The 14,727-nt window shown below is 46.4% G+C and overlaps 2 long non-coding RNA genes across 2 annotated transcripts in view; one reads left to right on the top strand and one right to left on the bottom strand.

Annotated features, from left to right (window-relative positions):
- Positions 1 to 14,727, top strand: part of LOC134933105 (uncharacterized) — a 155,881-nt gene that overhangs the window by 23,034 nt on the left and 118,120 nt on the right. The window lies entirely within an intron of this gene.
- Positions 1 to 14,727, bottom strand: part of LOC134933107 (uncharacterized) — a 168,600-nt gene that overhangs the window by 98,471 nt on the left and 55,402 nt on the right. Inside the window, exon 2 of the long non-coding RNA XR_010179605.1 lies at positions 877 to 975. This is a non-coding gene — a long non-coding RNA (uncharacterized LOC134933107). The remainder of the gene's footprint in view (positions 1 to 876; positions 976 to 14,727) is intronic.

Genomic DNA, 14,727 nt, shown 5'->3' with positions numbered 1-14,727 from the left:
TGGTCAGGAGTTGCTGGGCTTCAAAAAGGGGGGAAGCTACAAGTGAAAGTAATTAAAATAGATAATTGACCATTGCCATCAACAGGGCTCCTTACCCTGCAGCGCTATGTGTGGTGGCACACTCCACACACACCCAGTTATGGCCCTGCATTGAGTTGTGGATCCACTATTTGGTAAACAAGGTTGAAAGAAACACTTAGAGAAAAGGAAAGAGAAGCAGGACTGGAATTGGAATTGGAAATTAAGTTTTAGTCAGGAAACAAGCATTTGAATTTGAATTCCATTGTTTTGGGAGGTAGAGCAGGGACGTCATTCCAATGTAAATCTGTAATCCTCTTTAAGAATGATTGACATTGTCGAAAATTGGCCAAAAAACTGTCGGAATTGCCGCATATCCTACAAAACACGTGGATCCGCGGCTAAAAAGTCGGAAAAATTGCGCTGTAATTGAATAGGTCGAAAAGTGTAGTTTTTCCGACTTTTTTAAAAAATCCGACAGTAATTGAACATACCCGTAAATCTAAATTAGTCCCATAATCTATATGAGATACATAATGCAAATCTAAATCAGGCCTATATTCTTAGGGAAGAGAGCCACTTCAGCCAAAAGCTAAACTGGTAAAGCGCAATTTCCAATCTCATATCTGCATTTGAGTTCAGGTTTCTAAGTGGCTGAGATAATACATAGGGCCTTATTCAGACCTGATTGCTCCTGTGTGTTTTTGCACAGCGGACGATAAGGTCCTAACTGCACATGTGTATGCACCACAGTGCGCACGCATCGCCGGTCAGCGACAAGATGGTGCAAAAAATCCGATCGCACAGGCGTTCGCAAGGTGGTTTACAGAAAGAGGCTGTTTGTGGGTGGTAACTGACCGTTTACTGGGATTGTCCAGAAAAACACAGGCGTGTCCAAGCGTTTCAGGGAGGGTGTCTGACGTCAGCTCCAGCCTCGATTAGCTTCTTCTCATCGCACTGTAGGAGTAATAGAAAGGTAATTGTAATTTGTTCATATACTGGCACTTTTGAAGAGCACACCATCAACTGTGATCACTGTTTTGTAAATTAGATCACAGTGACATTAGAATATTGTTTTTAACATAGGCTGTGTGTAGCGTGAATACTTATGATGGATAGCCCAGAAATTCCATAATAAATTGGCTGATTGTCTAACATCCAACTACCACTGTAAATGCAGCAATACTTAAATATATACTGTGGCAACTAAAATTAGTCTGTCTCAGTTTCATTCACGGATTACATGGAAAGTGTTTCACAGACTAAGGGGCTCATTTATCAGCGAGAGATAAAACTTGTTGCATATGATAAATGGTGCTCCAGATAATCAGCTCTCAATTGTCATGTGTTCAGCTCCTAAATTCATGTGTTTGAAAAATGACAGTTGGTAGCTGATAGTATGGATAAGGTACTGTATTGTAACAGGTATTCGAATGTTAGGTCGACAGTGATTAGGTCGACTGTCAGTAGGTCAACAAGCCTTTTTTTTTTTTAAAAAAGTCTCTGCATTTTTTAAAGTTTTTCATACTTTGCCATCCACGTGGACTACGATTGTGGGTCCAATTTCGGCCAATCAAAATGGCGTCTAATTGGATACCGCGATAATGACTATTGGTCATATATCGCGATAGCCGTCCGTTTTGATAATTCAAAGCTGCATCGGGGCTAATAGGACAGTGTAATGGTTAGCATTACTGCCTCAGCACTGAGGTCATGAGTTTAATTCCCACTATGGCCCTAACTGTGTGGAGTTTATATTTTCTCCCTGTGTTTGCACGGGTTTCCTCCCTAAATACAAAAATATACTGGTAGGTTAATTGTCTCCCCCCCAAAAAAATAATAATAATAACAACCCTATAGTTAGTGTGTGTGTGTGTGTGTGTGTGTGTGTGTGTGTGTGTGTGTGTGTGTGTGTGTGTGTGTGTGTGTGTGTGTGTGTACATGTGGTAAGGAATATAAGGGCAACTGTATTAAGTGATAAAGTGGAAGGTGATAATTCACCAGCCAGTCAGCTCCTAACTGTCATTTTTCAAACCAAGCCTGTAACTTGACAGAAATGAGCGGATTGGCTGGTGCGTTATCACATTCCACTTTATCACTTCTCCAGGCCTAATACATCTGCCCCATAGATTGTAAGCTCCACTGGGACAGTGACTGATGTGAATGGCCAAATATTCTTTGTAAACGTATATAAAAGTGCAATATAAATAACTGGTAAAAATAACTCATTTCAGTAAACATGGCATATTGCATATCATGTTGCAGCCAGTGGCGGTTTTAGGTGCGGGCTAGCAGGGCAGTCTGGACACGACAAGGTCTAGAACCCTGTTTGTAGCACACCAGTATCCACCATCCAGTACCATGTCTGATGTACAGTAGCTCAAAGTGCCTGCATAATATTATTATTATTATTATTATTATCCTTTATTTATATGGCGCCACAAGGGTTCCGCAGCGCCCAATTACAGAGTACATGAATAATCAAACAGGAAAACAGCAACTTACAGTTGATGACAGTATAGGACAAGTACAGGGTAAATAAACATAGCTACATCAGCAGATGACACTAGAATAAGTATCAGGTGGCAGAAGACTGATGGATTTGGTGCAGTTGAAGATTATTAAAGTAAGAAAGGATAAGCACATGAGGGAAGAGGGCCCTGCTTGTGAGAGCTTACATTCTAATATCAAAGCAATTGTGAAAATTGTTTCAAATATCACTTATCCCCCCATGTTATCAGACAGGGGTAAGACCTTACCATTCTTCTATCTTCTACACTGGGCAGCGTGGCTTTTATAGTCTATTCTAATTCACATTCTTTCACATACAAAAAGAATAAAGCTTGGGGCATTTATTTCATATGGAAATGTTGTGTTTGCCCCTATTCCTCTAAGCTGTTTAACAGTTAACATTGTCTCTGCAAAAGACATTTGTGGATTTCTGAGGATTCAAATGACAGAAAAGTAACCAATTTTAAAGCGCTATGGAACATGCTGACTCTACCTAGATAAACGTTAATAAAAAAATAAAAATAATAGCAAGATGATTTAGAATGGGAGAAGAAGGGTGCTAGTTTCTACAAAACATACTTTCAGGTTTAATGCTTAATGACACTGTATATCAAGTGTCACTGTAACTGTCATTATACAAAATAACTCCTGCAAAAGAAGAGTATATGTAAATTAGATTTTTTATCTGCCTTTCCAACGAACTAGTATCATTACAGCTCCTGCAAATTATCTACAGAGGAGGATTCAATGATTCAATGAAGACTATTTTGAACTCAAATGACTCCTACAAAACTCTCACTGTGTAAAATAAACTGTTTTCAATTGACTATAACAGCTTTAATAAACTCCCCGCCTCCTTTTCTTCTGTGAGTACAGTAATTCATCATAGATTAGATTCCTGGTATGAGAATGTCAATAAATGGAGATGATTCATTGTTACGCTGCAGGTCATGTGCTAAGAATGGCTAACAAAGGGTGCAGGAGGATATGGGATGCATTGCTGGGGGTTAAATTCATAGCACATTAGTCGTTGTGGTAAACATCACATTTTCTCTGAAATGCCACAGGCAAAGAACAACAACAGAGCATGTGATAGTACCCACTCCCATCACAGGTTAGATTGTGCTAGGTGATAATAGAAGTCACAGACAATCCATGTACACTAAATAGTGCCATTATTGTCAGATGTTCTAGGCCTATGTCAAGGCTCTCCCACTCAGCAGGAGGACATAAGATGCATGTAGAATCTCATTGGCGTGATCCATCCAAATGGGGCTGCTACAGTACATGGCTGGCCGCACAAGGACCCTTATGGGATTCAGGCCCCTAAGATGACGGTTTATGGGCATATAATCATATATATCATTTATATGTCTGCAGTTTAGAGCTATGTGCACCATATAAGGGCAGTGTTGGACAGGCTAAACAGTATGGCAGTGGAAAGCACCTACAGTATATGCCATTAGGCTACTCACTGGTGTGAATGTCATAGAGCAGTGTTGTATTACAATGAGTCCTCTTTATTCCTAGTTACATCTCTATATCCAACCACAATGATAACTAAGGTGGATATGAAGATGATTTTTCTGCATCACACAGGTCAAGTACAAAGAAAACATATTGCCATAATTGCCATTAGCAATTGATTGGGGCAATTTGCCAATTTGCAGATGATTGTGCAAATAAATCTGTAATGCATGGGGTTCACAGATTGCAGATTCATACCAAAAATTTATTGGAATTGTTAAATCATGTTGTCCAACACGTTGGATTTCACAGATCAATTGGGCTGTAGATTGCTAGTGTATCGTTACAATCAGCAGATTTGCAGATCGTTTCTAGCAACCTGATGAGCCTTTCAAGATTGGCAGGTCTATATTTGCTGAAAATGACCTGCAAATCCCTGAAAAATATCTGTAATGTATGGGTGCAGTCAGTGCTTAAAGTGGTCCTAGAGAGGTGGTGTAACTCACCCCCCTCCCCCTGGCGCCCATGCAATAAAGGTATTGCGCACACCCTCAAAATAGGGGCGTGGTTTCAAAAAGAAAGGAGCGTGGTCACACAATAGTAATAATGTACACAGTAGTGGCAACCCTAATACACATAATGCCCACAGTAGTAACACCCTGTAATACACAATGCCCACAGCAGTAGCGCCCCTTATACAATGCCCACAGTAGTAGTGCTCCTTATGCAATGTCCACTGTACTGGTAGTGCCCCTTATTAAGAGCCCATAGTAGTGGTGCCACTTATGCAATGCCCCCAGTAGTAGTGCCCGTTATGTCCCCAGGAGTGATGCCCCTTATGAAGTGCCCCCTTTACAATGCCCTCATTAGTAGTGCCCCCATTAGTATTGCCCTTAATGGTAATGTCCCTGTGTAGTATTGCTCCCAGTAGTAATGTCACCTGTAGTAATGCCCCGTTGTTTATCCCCCTGTAGTTATGCCCCCAGTAGTTTGCCCCAGTAGTAATGCCCCAGTAGTGATGCCCCCAGTAGTAATGCCCCTGTAGTTATGCCCCCAGTTTTAATGTGCCCCTATAGTTTGCCCCCAGTAGTTTGCCCCCTTGTAGTTTGCCCCAGTAGCTTGCCCCCTTGTAGTTTGCCCCCAGTAGTTAGCCCCCTTGTAGTTTGCCCCTTGTAGTTTGCCCCAAGTAGCTTTCCCCCTTGTAGTTTGCCCACAGTAGTTAGCCCCCTTGTAGTTTGCCCCCAGTATCTTACCCAACTTGTAGTTTGCCCCCAGTAGCTTGCCCACTTGTAGTTTGTCCCCAGTAGTTTGCCCCCTTGTAGCTTGTCCCAGTAGTTTGCCCCCTTGTAGCTTGCCCCCTTGTAGTTTGCCCCTAGTAGTTAGTCCCCTGTAGAAGCGCCACTAATACACTCACCCACGCTGTAGTCCTTCCGGCGTCCGCTCCTCGGCAATATGGGAGAGACGTCATGACGTCTCTCCCCTAGCGTGTCACAACTGAGGGCCTGAGCTGACGGGAGGCAGCCTCAGTTGTAGGGGCTGAGATGTACCGGAACCTGGGAGGTTGTATCAGACCCCTGGACATGTAAGTAACATAAATAATAACTGCCCGAAGGCGTGACCACGACAACTTGGATAAAAGTCAATGATGTTTATTATGACAACTCCGCAACACAGCAGCAGTAAAAGAAAACGTAAAAGTCAGCAAAGAATAAATACAGTTCCTGGGTACTACAGGATGGCAGGAGCCACAGGGCACTGGTAGTGTGAGATAGTTCTTATGATCTTCTAGATGGAAAGTCCTTACCAGGCCCGACTGTAGCAATGGAGATAACCCAGGATTGTGCCAGCTGGTGTTCCAGGAAAAGCTGGGTTGCTGAAGATAAAACAGCTGCTGTGGATACTGGCTGGAACCAGACTGTTGTTAGCACGGATTGGATACTGGCTGGAACCAGTTAAATAATAAATGAACTTGGGAGCGATGAAATATGAACTGAAATGTAGAACTTGAGAGCGGAGAAATAATAATACCGGTGGAGAGTGGTAAAGTGTAGAAAGGACACCGGCCCTTTAAGGGAAGCTGTACTCTGCTGGAAGCTGAGCTGGAAGCAGGTAATGTTGTAGCTGGAAACAGATGAATCCACAATGGATTGGAGAGTCAGGCTACACCGCAGGTGGAATGCTGGTGCGGGTCTCTATGGTGGAAGTCTTGAGACAGGAGCTGGAACCTGGAAGACAATCACAAGAGAGAGACAAACAGGAACTAGGTTTGACAACCAAAGCACTGACGCCTTCCTTGCTCAGGCACAGTGTATTTATACCTGCAGCAAGGAAGGGATTGGCTAGGCAATTATGCAGATTATCAATACTGAGAACAGATTGGTGGAAATGATCAGCTGACAGAATCCAAGATGGCTGCGCCCATGCAGACACTTGGAGGGAAGTTTGGTTTGTAATCCATGTGGTAATGAAAACAGTAATGGCGGCGCCGGCCACCGGAGACAGGAGGCGCCAGGCTGACAGATGCACATCCAACCACGCGGACACAGCGGAGGCCGCGGCTGACGTAATCGCCACTCAGACACCCTGCATGCAGAAGTTCAGGGACGGCGGCGGAGGCCGCGGGAGACGCCATGCCAGGTGTAATATGGCGTTTACTGTGACAGCGTCCCAGAGTGACAGGAGAGGATACAGGAATGTACACATCAGGATAACAGATGGGATCCGGTCCTGGAGCGCTGAGCCAGCCTTAGGAGGCATCTGATGGGTAAGAAATGGCGTCCAGATACCCGGATCGTGACAGCACCCCCCCCTTTAGGAGTGGCCCCAGGACACTTCTTTGGCTTTTGAGGAAACTTGGAATGGAATCTCCGGACCAAGGCAGGAGCATGGACATCAGAAGCATTGGTCCATGAACGTTCCTCAGGACCATAACCCTTCCAGTCAATAAGATATTGTAGTTGACCGTAACGGTGACGTGAGTCCAGGATCTTGGCCACTTCATACTCAACGCCTCGTTGAGTTTGGACTTTCGGAGTTGGAGGAAGTGAGGAATGAAACCGATTCAAGATCAGCGGTTTCAACAGGGAAACATGGCATGTCCTGGGTATTTTTAAGAAGGGAGGCAACTGGAGTCTGTAAGCAACAGGATTGATGACTTGTTCAATCTTGAAAGGACCGATATAGCGAGGTGCAAACTTCATACTGGGAACTCTTAACCTCAAATTCTTCGTGGATAACCATACCCGATCACCCACCTTGAGAGCAGGAACTGCTCGACGCTTCTTATCCGCAAACTTCTTGTACCTGAACGATGCCTTGAGCAGAGCTGATCGTACGCTCTTCCAGATATTGGCAAACTGATGCAAGGTGATATCCACTGCGGGAACAGAAGTTGCTGGAAGCGGTTGGAACTCAGGGACTTTAGGGTGGAATCCAAAGTTAGTGAAGAATGGTGTTGAAGCAGATGAAGAATGATACTGGTTGTTATGACAGAACTCGGCCCAGGGAAGTAATTGAACCCAGTCATCTTGAGAGGAGGACACATAGATGCGGAGGAAGGCCTCCAAGTCCTGATTCACCCTCTCGGTTTGACCATTGGTCTGAGGATGGTAAGCCGTGGAAAACTTTAGCTTGACTTGGAGGACTTGACATAAACTTCGCCAGAATTTGGCTGTGAATTGAACTCCTCGATCAGAGATAATTTCTTCAGGAAGACCGTGGAGTCGGAAGATCTCTTGTATGAATACTTGAGCCAACTTGGAAGCTGACGGAAGACCGGTGAGAGGAATGAAGTGTGCCATCTTGGTGAACCGGTCAACTACCACCCAGATGGTATTGAACTTGTTGCACATGGGTAAGTCTGTAATGAAATCCATCGACAAGTGGGTCCATGGTCGACGGGGAACGGATAGTGGAACCAGTTGCCCCGCAGGCGACTGGGGGGATACTTTATGTTGGGCACACTTTGGGCAAGATGCAATAAACTCCAAGACGTCCTTTTTCAGAGTTGGCCACCAATAGGACCTAGAGATAAACTCCAGGGTTTTTTGGATACCTGTATGTCCGGCAAAACGGGAAGCATGGGCCCAATGCATGAGCTTCTTCCTTAGCATCGGCTTCACAAAACTTTTCCCTGATGGGGGCGTAGAGTCCATCCCTACCGTGGAGAATGCCAACGGACTTATAATAGGATGCTTGTCTGAAGACTCTGACTCATTTTCTTGCTCCCATGAGCGGGAAAGGGCATCGGCCTTGCGATTCTGAGAGCCCGGACAGAACTGGAGTTTAAAGTCGAACCTGGAAAAGAAAAGTGCCCATCTGGCCTGACGAGGGTTGAGACATTGTGCGCCTTTCAAATATAGAAGGTTCTTGTGGTCTGTAAGGATGGTGATTGAATGAGAAGCTCCCTCCAACAGATATCTCCACTCCTCTAGAGCGAGCTTGATGGCTAGCAACTCCTGGTCGCCAATGGCATAGTTGCGCTCCGCTGGGGAGAACTTCCGTGAGAAGAAACTGCAAGGATGTAAATGGCCATCTTTAGCCCTCTGAGATAACACCGCTCCTACTCCAACGGAGGAGGCATCCACCTCTAGGATGAAAGGAGAGTCGATGTCAGGCTGTTTCAGGACAGGCGCAGAGATGAACCTCTGTTTTAAAAGATGAAAAGCTTGCATGGCTTCTTCAGACCACTTGGACGGGTTAGCACCCTTCTTGGTGAAAGCAGTAATAGGCGCCACAATGGTGGAAAAGTCTCGTATAAACTTTCGGTAATAATTGGCGAACCCTAAGAACCTCTGGACCCCTTTGAGGGTTAAGGGTACCGGCCAATTCTGAATTGCTTGTAGTTTCTCAGGATCCATCTCTAGTCCGGAACCGGACACAATGTACCCTAGAAACGGAATGGACTTGACTTCAAAGACGCATTTCTCTAATTTGCAATAGAGATGATTGACACGGAGACGGGACAGAACCTCCTTTACCCAAAAACGATGTTCCTCTAAATTGTTGGCAAAAATGAGGATATCATCTAGATAGACCACGACATGACGGTATAGAATGTCTCTGAAGATCTCATTGACGAAATGCTGGAAGACAGCTGGAGCATTGCTCAATCCGAAGGGCATGACGAGGTACTCATAATGTCCGTCACGGGTGTTAAATGCGGTCTTCCACTCGTCACCCTCACGGATCCGGATGAGATTGTATGCACCTCGCAAGTCCAGCTTTGTAAAGATGGTAGCTCCGCTAACTCTGTCAAAGAGCTCAGTAATCAGGGGTAAAGGATAACGGTTCTTGATGGTAATGTCGTTCAAACCTCTGTAGTCGATGCACGGCCGCAGACCACCATCTTTCTTTTTTACAAAAAAGAAGCCTGCGCCGGCTGGAGAAGAAGAAGGTCGAATGAACCCCTTTGCTAGGTTCTCTTTAATATATTCCTCCATAGAATGCGTCTCAGGCAGAGACAACGGATAAGTTCGGCCTCGAGGTGGAACCTTCCCTGGAACGAGATCAATCGGACAGTCCCATTCTCTATGAGGAGGAAGGATATCAGCAGAAGCTTTACTGAACACATCCGTGAAATCTTGATATGGAGGAGGTGGAACATCAGACGACCTGGGGGAGGAAGAACAGACAGGCAATACTTTAAACAAACATGTCTCAGCACAGGAGGAACCCCATGCCAGGATTTGCGTAGTCGTCCAATCAATTGTAGGATTGTGAAGACGGAGCCATGGAAGGCCCAGGACCACAGGATGTGTGGCTCTTGGAATCACTAAAAAAGAAATAAGTTCGGAATGAAGAACTCCCACTCTCAGACGAACTGGTAGAGTCCTTAAAGAAATAACTGCATCAAAAATTTTGCTGCCATCCACGGCAGTTAAAGAAATGGACGAAGGAAGTCTCTCGGTGGGTAGGGACCACCGTTTAACATAGGCTTCGGTAATAAAGTTCCCAGCTGCTCCGGAATCAAGGAGGGCAATGACGTTCCGATAACGTTGAGCAACTTGAAGCGAGACTGGGAGATTACAATCTTGAGGAGATGGAGAGGAGATCATTACTCCTAGCCGGCCCTCTCCTTGGCGAGCTAGGATTTGGAGTTTCCCGGACGTTTGGGACAGGCATTAATGGTGTGAGACGGAGCTGCACAATAGAGACAGAGAAACTCGGAGAGACGTCTTCGGCGCTCAGCAGGAGTTAAACGGGAACGGCCAAGTTGCATGGGCTCATCTTTAGATGGTGACAGTTGACGAGGAAGAGGAGCAGAAGATTTTGGAGCAGATGATCTTCCACGCTCAGTTGCTCTCTCTCTGAAACGTAAATCAACTTTCGTGCAGAGTGAGATTAGCTCATCTAACTTAGAAGGTAAGTCTCTGGTAGCTAACTCATCTTTAATACACTCAGATAAGCCATGCCAGAATGCAGCATACAGGGCCTCGTCGTTCCATGCCAGTTCGGACGCCAGGATCTGGAACTGTATCAGATATTGTCCTACAGTACGTGACCCCTGGCGTAAACGGAGAATCTCGGATGAAGCTGAGGTTACCCGGCCTGGCTCGTCGAAGATGCGCCTGAATGTTGACACGAAGGCAGTGTAGGAAGATAGCAGGGTGTCGGACCTCTCCCATAACGGTGATGCCCAATCAAGGGCTGAGCCACTGAGAAGAGAAATAATGTAGGCAATTTTTGTACGGTCACTGGGAAAATTGCCAGGTTGTAGCTCAAACTGAATCTCACACTGGTTGAGAAATCCCCTGCAGAATCTTGGAGATCCGTCAAATTTTGCTGGCGTTGGAAGATGAAGACGTGGAGCAGAAATGGGTAAGGTGGGTGGGGTTATAGCTGGAGTCACTGTGGTTGACGCACCAGACGCGCCTGATCCACGGAGAGTTGTCTGAATCCCATCCAGCCGAGTAGAGAGATCCTGGAGACAGCGGATGATGTGGCCCTGTGCAGCCTCCTGATGTTCTAGTCGGGCTGCCAGTTCTTGCATCGGCCTGGCCGCTTGATCCTGGTCTCCGGCTGGATTCATTAGGTCAGTGCTTACTGTCACAACTGAGGGCCTGAGCTGACGGGAGGCAGCCTCAGTTGTAGGGGCTGAGATGTACCGGAACCTGGGAGGTTGTATCAGACCCCTGGACATGTAAGTAACATAAATAATAACTGCCCGAAGGCGTGACCACGACAACTTGGATAAAAGTCAATGATGTTTATTATGACAACTCCGCAACACAGCAGCAGTAAAAGAAAACGTAAAAGTCAGCAAAGAATAAATACAGTTCCTGGGTACTACAGGATGGCAGGAGCCACAGGGCACTGGTAGTGTGAGATAGTTCTTATGATCTTCTAGATGGAAAGTCCTTACCAGGCCCGACTGTAGCAATGGAGATAACCCAGGATTGTGCCAGCTGGTGTTCCAGGAAAAGCTGGGTTGCTGAAGATAAAACAGCTGCTGTGGATACTGGCTGGAACCAGACTGTTGTTAGCACGGATTGGATACTGGCTGGAACCAGTTAAATAATAAATGAACTTGGGAGCGATGAAATATGAACTGAAATGTAGAACTTGAGAGCGGAGAAATAATAATACCGGTGGAGAGTGGTAAAGTGTAGAAAGGACACCGGCCCTTTAAGGGAAGCTGTACTCTGCTGGAAGCTGAGCTGGAAGCAGGTAATGTTGTAGCTGGAAACAGATGAATCCACAATGGATTGGAGAGTCAGGCTACACCGCAGGTGGAATGCTGGTGCGGGTCTCTATGGTGGAAGTCTTGAGACAGGAGCTGGAACCTGGAAGACAATCACAAGAGAGAGACAAACAGGAACTAGGTTTGACAACCAAAGCACTGACGCCTTCCTTGCTCAGGCACAGTGTATTTATACCTGCAGCAAGGAAGGGATTGGCTAGGCAATTATGCAGATTATCAATACTGAGAACAGATTGGTGGAAATGATCAGCTGACAGAATCCAAGATGGCTGCGCCCATGCAGACACTTGGAGGGAAGTTTGGTTTGTAATCCATGTGGTAATGAAAACAGTAATGGCGGCGCCGGCCACCGGAGACAGGAGGCGCCAGGCTGACAGATGCACATCCAACCACGCGGACACAGCGGAGGCCGCGGCTGACGTAATCGCCACTCAGACACCCTGCATGCAGAAGTTCAGGGACGGCGGCGGAGGCCGCGGGAGACGCCATGCCAGGTGTAATATGGCGTTTACTGTGACAGCGTCCCAGAGTGACAGGAGAGGATACAGGAATGTACACATCAGGATAACAGATGGGATCCGGTCCTGGAGCGCTGAGCCAGCCTTAGGAGGCATCTGATGGGTAAGAAATGGCGTCCAGATACCCGGATCGTGACATAGCGACACTGACAGAGCCGGAAGCCAGAGCTCAGTAGTGGAGAGGAAGCTGGGCGCCCGTTGGCAACACAATCTCAGTGGACGCCCGGCATCTCCCTGCGGCGCCGGGCACACATCGTAATAGGTGACCTGGAGGCAGGGCTTAAAGTGGTCCTGGAGAGGTGGGGGAACTCATCTCCCCCATGACCCCTCCCACATGGCGCGCACACCTCAAAAGGGGTGGTGGCCTTGTAAGGAAGGGGCATGGCCACACAAAAGTCCCCCCAATTCAAAATAATGCCTCACACTAGCACAATCTTCTGGGGGCTGGGCACTATGGTCAGCGAGCAATCTGGGGATAAAGAAGGCAGTAGCGGTTCCCTTCACAGTGTGGTGCTCTACATGGCTGTGTACTGGTCGGAACGGCCCTGAGTACATTGCTTGTAGTTAATATTACACCACACAGTAGGATTATACAAGCAAGCAGCAAGTCTAATGCTACTACTATGGCCCTGTACAGTGGATGCAATAGGCAGCTAACTAGCTACAGTATACTGCCCACCCTATGAATATTGCTTTTGGAGCTACTAGCATTTACTTGAATTCATTCAAAATCTGCGAGCCTGCTTCACTATCCAGTTCATGTGTATCAATAAGGCAACTATTCATAAAGAAGAGAAAAGTGGAGGTGTGCTGTGAAAAAGGAGGGAGAGAAGAACACATACAATATACACACATACACACATTTTGAATTGTGGTGGAAAAAGAAGAGGTTAGAATTTAGGAAACAAAATGGCAGGTAGAGAGAGAAGAGAGTGTGCCAGTCAGAGTGAAGAGGGGTGCTGTGTGGGCACTGCCACTCTTACTATAGCCATTGCCAGGATGATCCTTTTCCTGAGACCAGGCTCATGCAGCTGGCGCTCTGCTCCTCGGTCCCCAGATCCAACATGCTGGCACATGGGGGTGGTGACTTTGCTGGGCTGTTTGAGTGGGGAGCTGTCGCTGGGTGGGCTGTGTGTGGCACTCTCCTGGCTGTGGGCTGGTAGAGGTGTGTGTGAATCTCGGTGACTCCCAGCCGCTTGTAACTGCTGCCGTGTAAAGAGGCTGCTGCTGCCCTCAGCCAGGAAAGTAGGGACGCGATGGACTTAATGCCACTACTCCTCCTGTGAAGGAGTCGGATATCCGTGGCTAACAAATGGCAGTGGTGACGCCCTGCACAGTAAAGTGCTCTACGCGGCTGCGTACGCCACATAATGGTCGGGCTGGCCCTGGGTGAGCTGCTCTGTTCCCCCTAGCATGCCTCACCCAGGGAAGAGCTCATACAGTGACCAGAAGCCGCCGTACTTTGAATCTGGTGCCGATTGTGCGCCATTCACGGCTCCCGGGCCACCAGCTAATGAGAAGCTGCCACTTGGCAGCTTCTCATTTGCTGGCGACCCGGGAGCCGTGATTGGCTCACACCAGACTTTGAAAAAGCTGCTCCTTCTTCTGATTGGTGCAATGGTGTTGCAGCTGGTCCGCGAGCCAGGATTGGCTGGCGGTCGCACTCAACTTCACAATGCAGCAGGGACCTGATGCTGTGGGCGGGCGGAGGCGGAACTGGCTCCGCCTGCAATCAGAGGTGACGGAACGCAGTACCGCCCCATTCCGGCCCACTTTAACCACTGGCTGGAGTAGGCTGAACTGTGTTCCATCTCCAAGTGGAACTGACGGAACGCAGTTCCGCCCCGTTCCGGCTCACTTTAACCCCTGGGTGCAGAAACACAAAGACAAATGTTGGAGCCTTATTTCAGATGATATACATAAATGATCAAACAGCAAACAGATGTTTTACTCCTACAGATTGGTTTTGTACCTCAGTGGCAGTGACTTTTGGTCTGCCTAGCAGGGGTAGGCTACCTGTGGCTGTACATTATTTAAAAGTGTCTGGCAACTCTGAACTTGCAAAACCGCTATTTTGATCTTTAAGGATTTAGTAATATCAGGTATGGTTCCCAAAGACTAGCGTATAGCGGAAGTAGTGCCTATATTCAAAAAGGGAAGTAAAGCTGAACCAGGTAATTATAGACCAGTTAGTCTTACATCTATAGTGGGGAAAGTATTGGAAGGTATTCGAAGAGATAGTATTCAGAAGTTCCTTGAAGTCAATAAGGTCATTAAAAGGAATCAAGAAACAAAATTACCAAGGTAATTTGTCCGGCGCTGTCAAGAAGATATGCTTGACCTTTAAGCTGCTGTTTGAAGGGATAGTTAGTCCCTAGATAGACAATAGAATAAGAATATATACAGCGCTAAAAAAAACTGGATATGGAAAAACAATCACAATTTATTATAAAAATTGTTGCAACAAATAAATTTATATATATATAAAATCATTTTTCATATGAAAAAATG

The sequence above is a fragment of the Pseudophryne corroboree genome, chromosome 6, assembly GCF_028390025.1.
Source record: "Pseudophryne corroboree isolate aPseCor3 chromosome 6, aPseCor3.hap2, whole genome shotgun sequence".
NCBI classification, from domain to species: Eukaryota; Metazoa; Chordata; class Amphibia; order Anura; family Myobatrachidae; genus Pseudophryne; species Pseudophryne corroboree.
The sequence above is the reverse complement of the archived record's forward strand: the minus strand, read 5'-3'. Positions and strand labels throughout refer to the sequence as shown.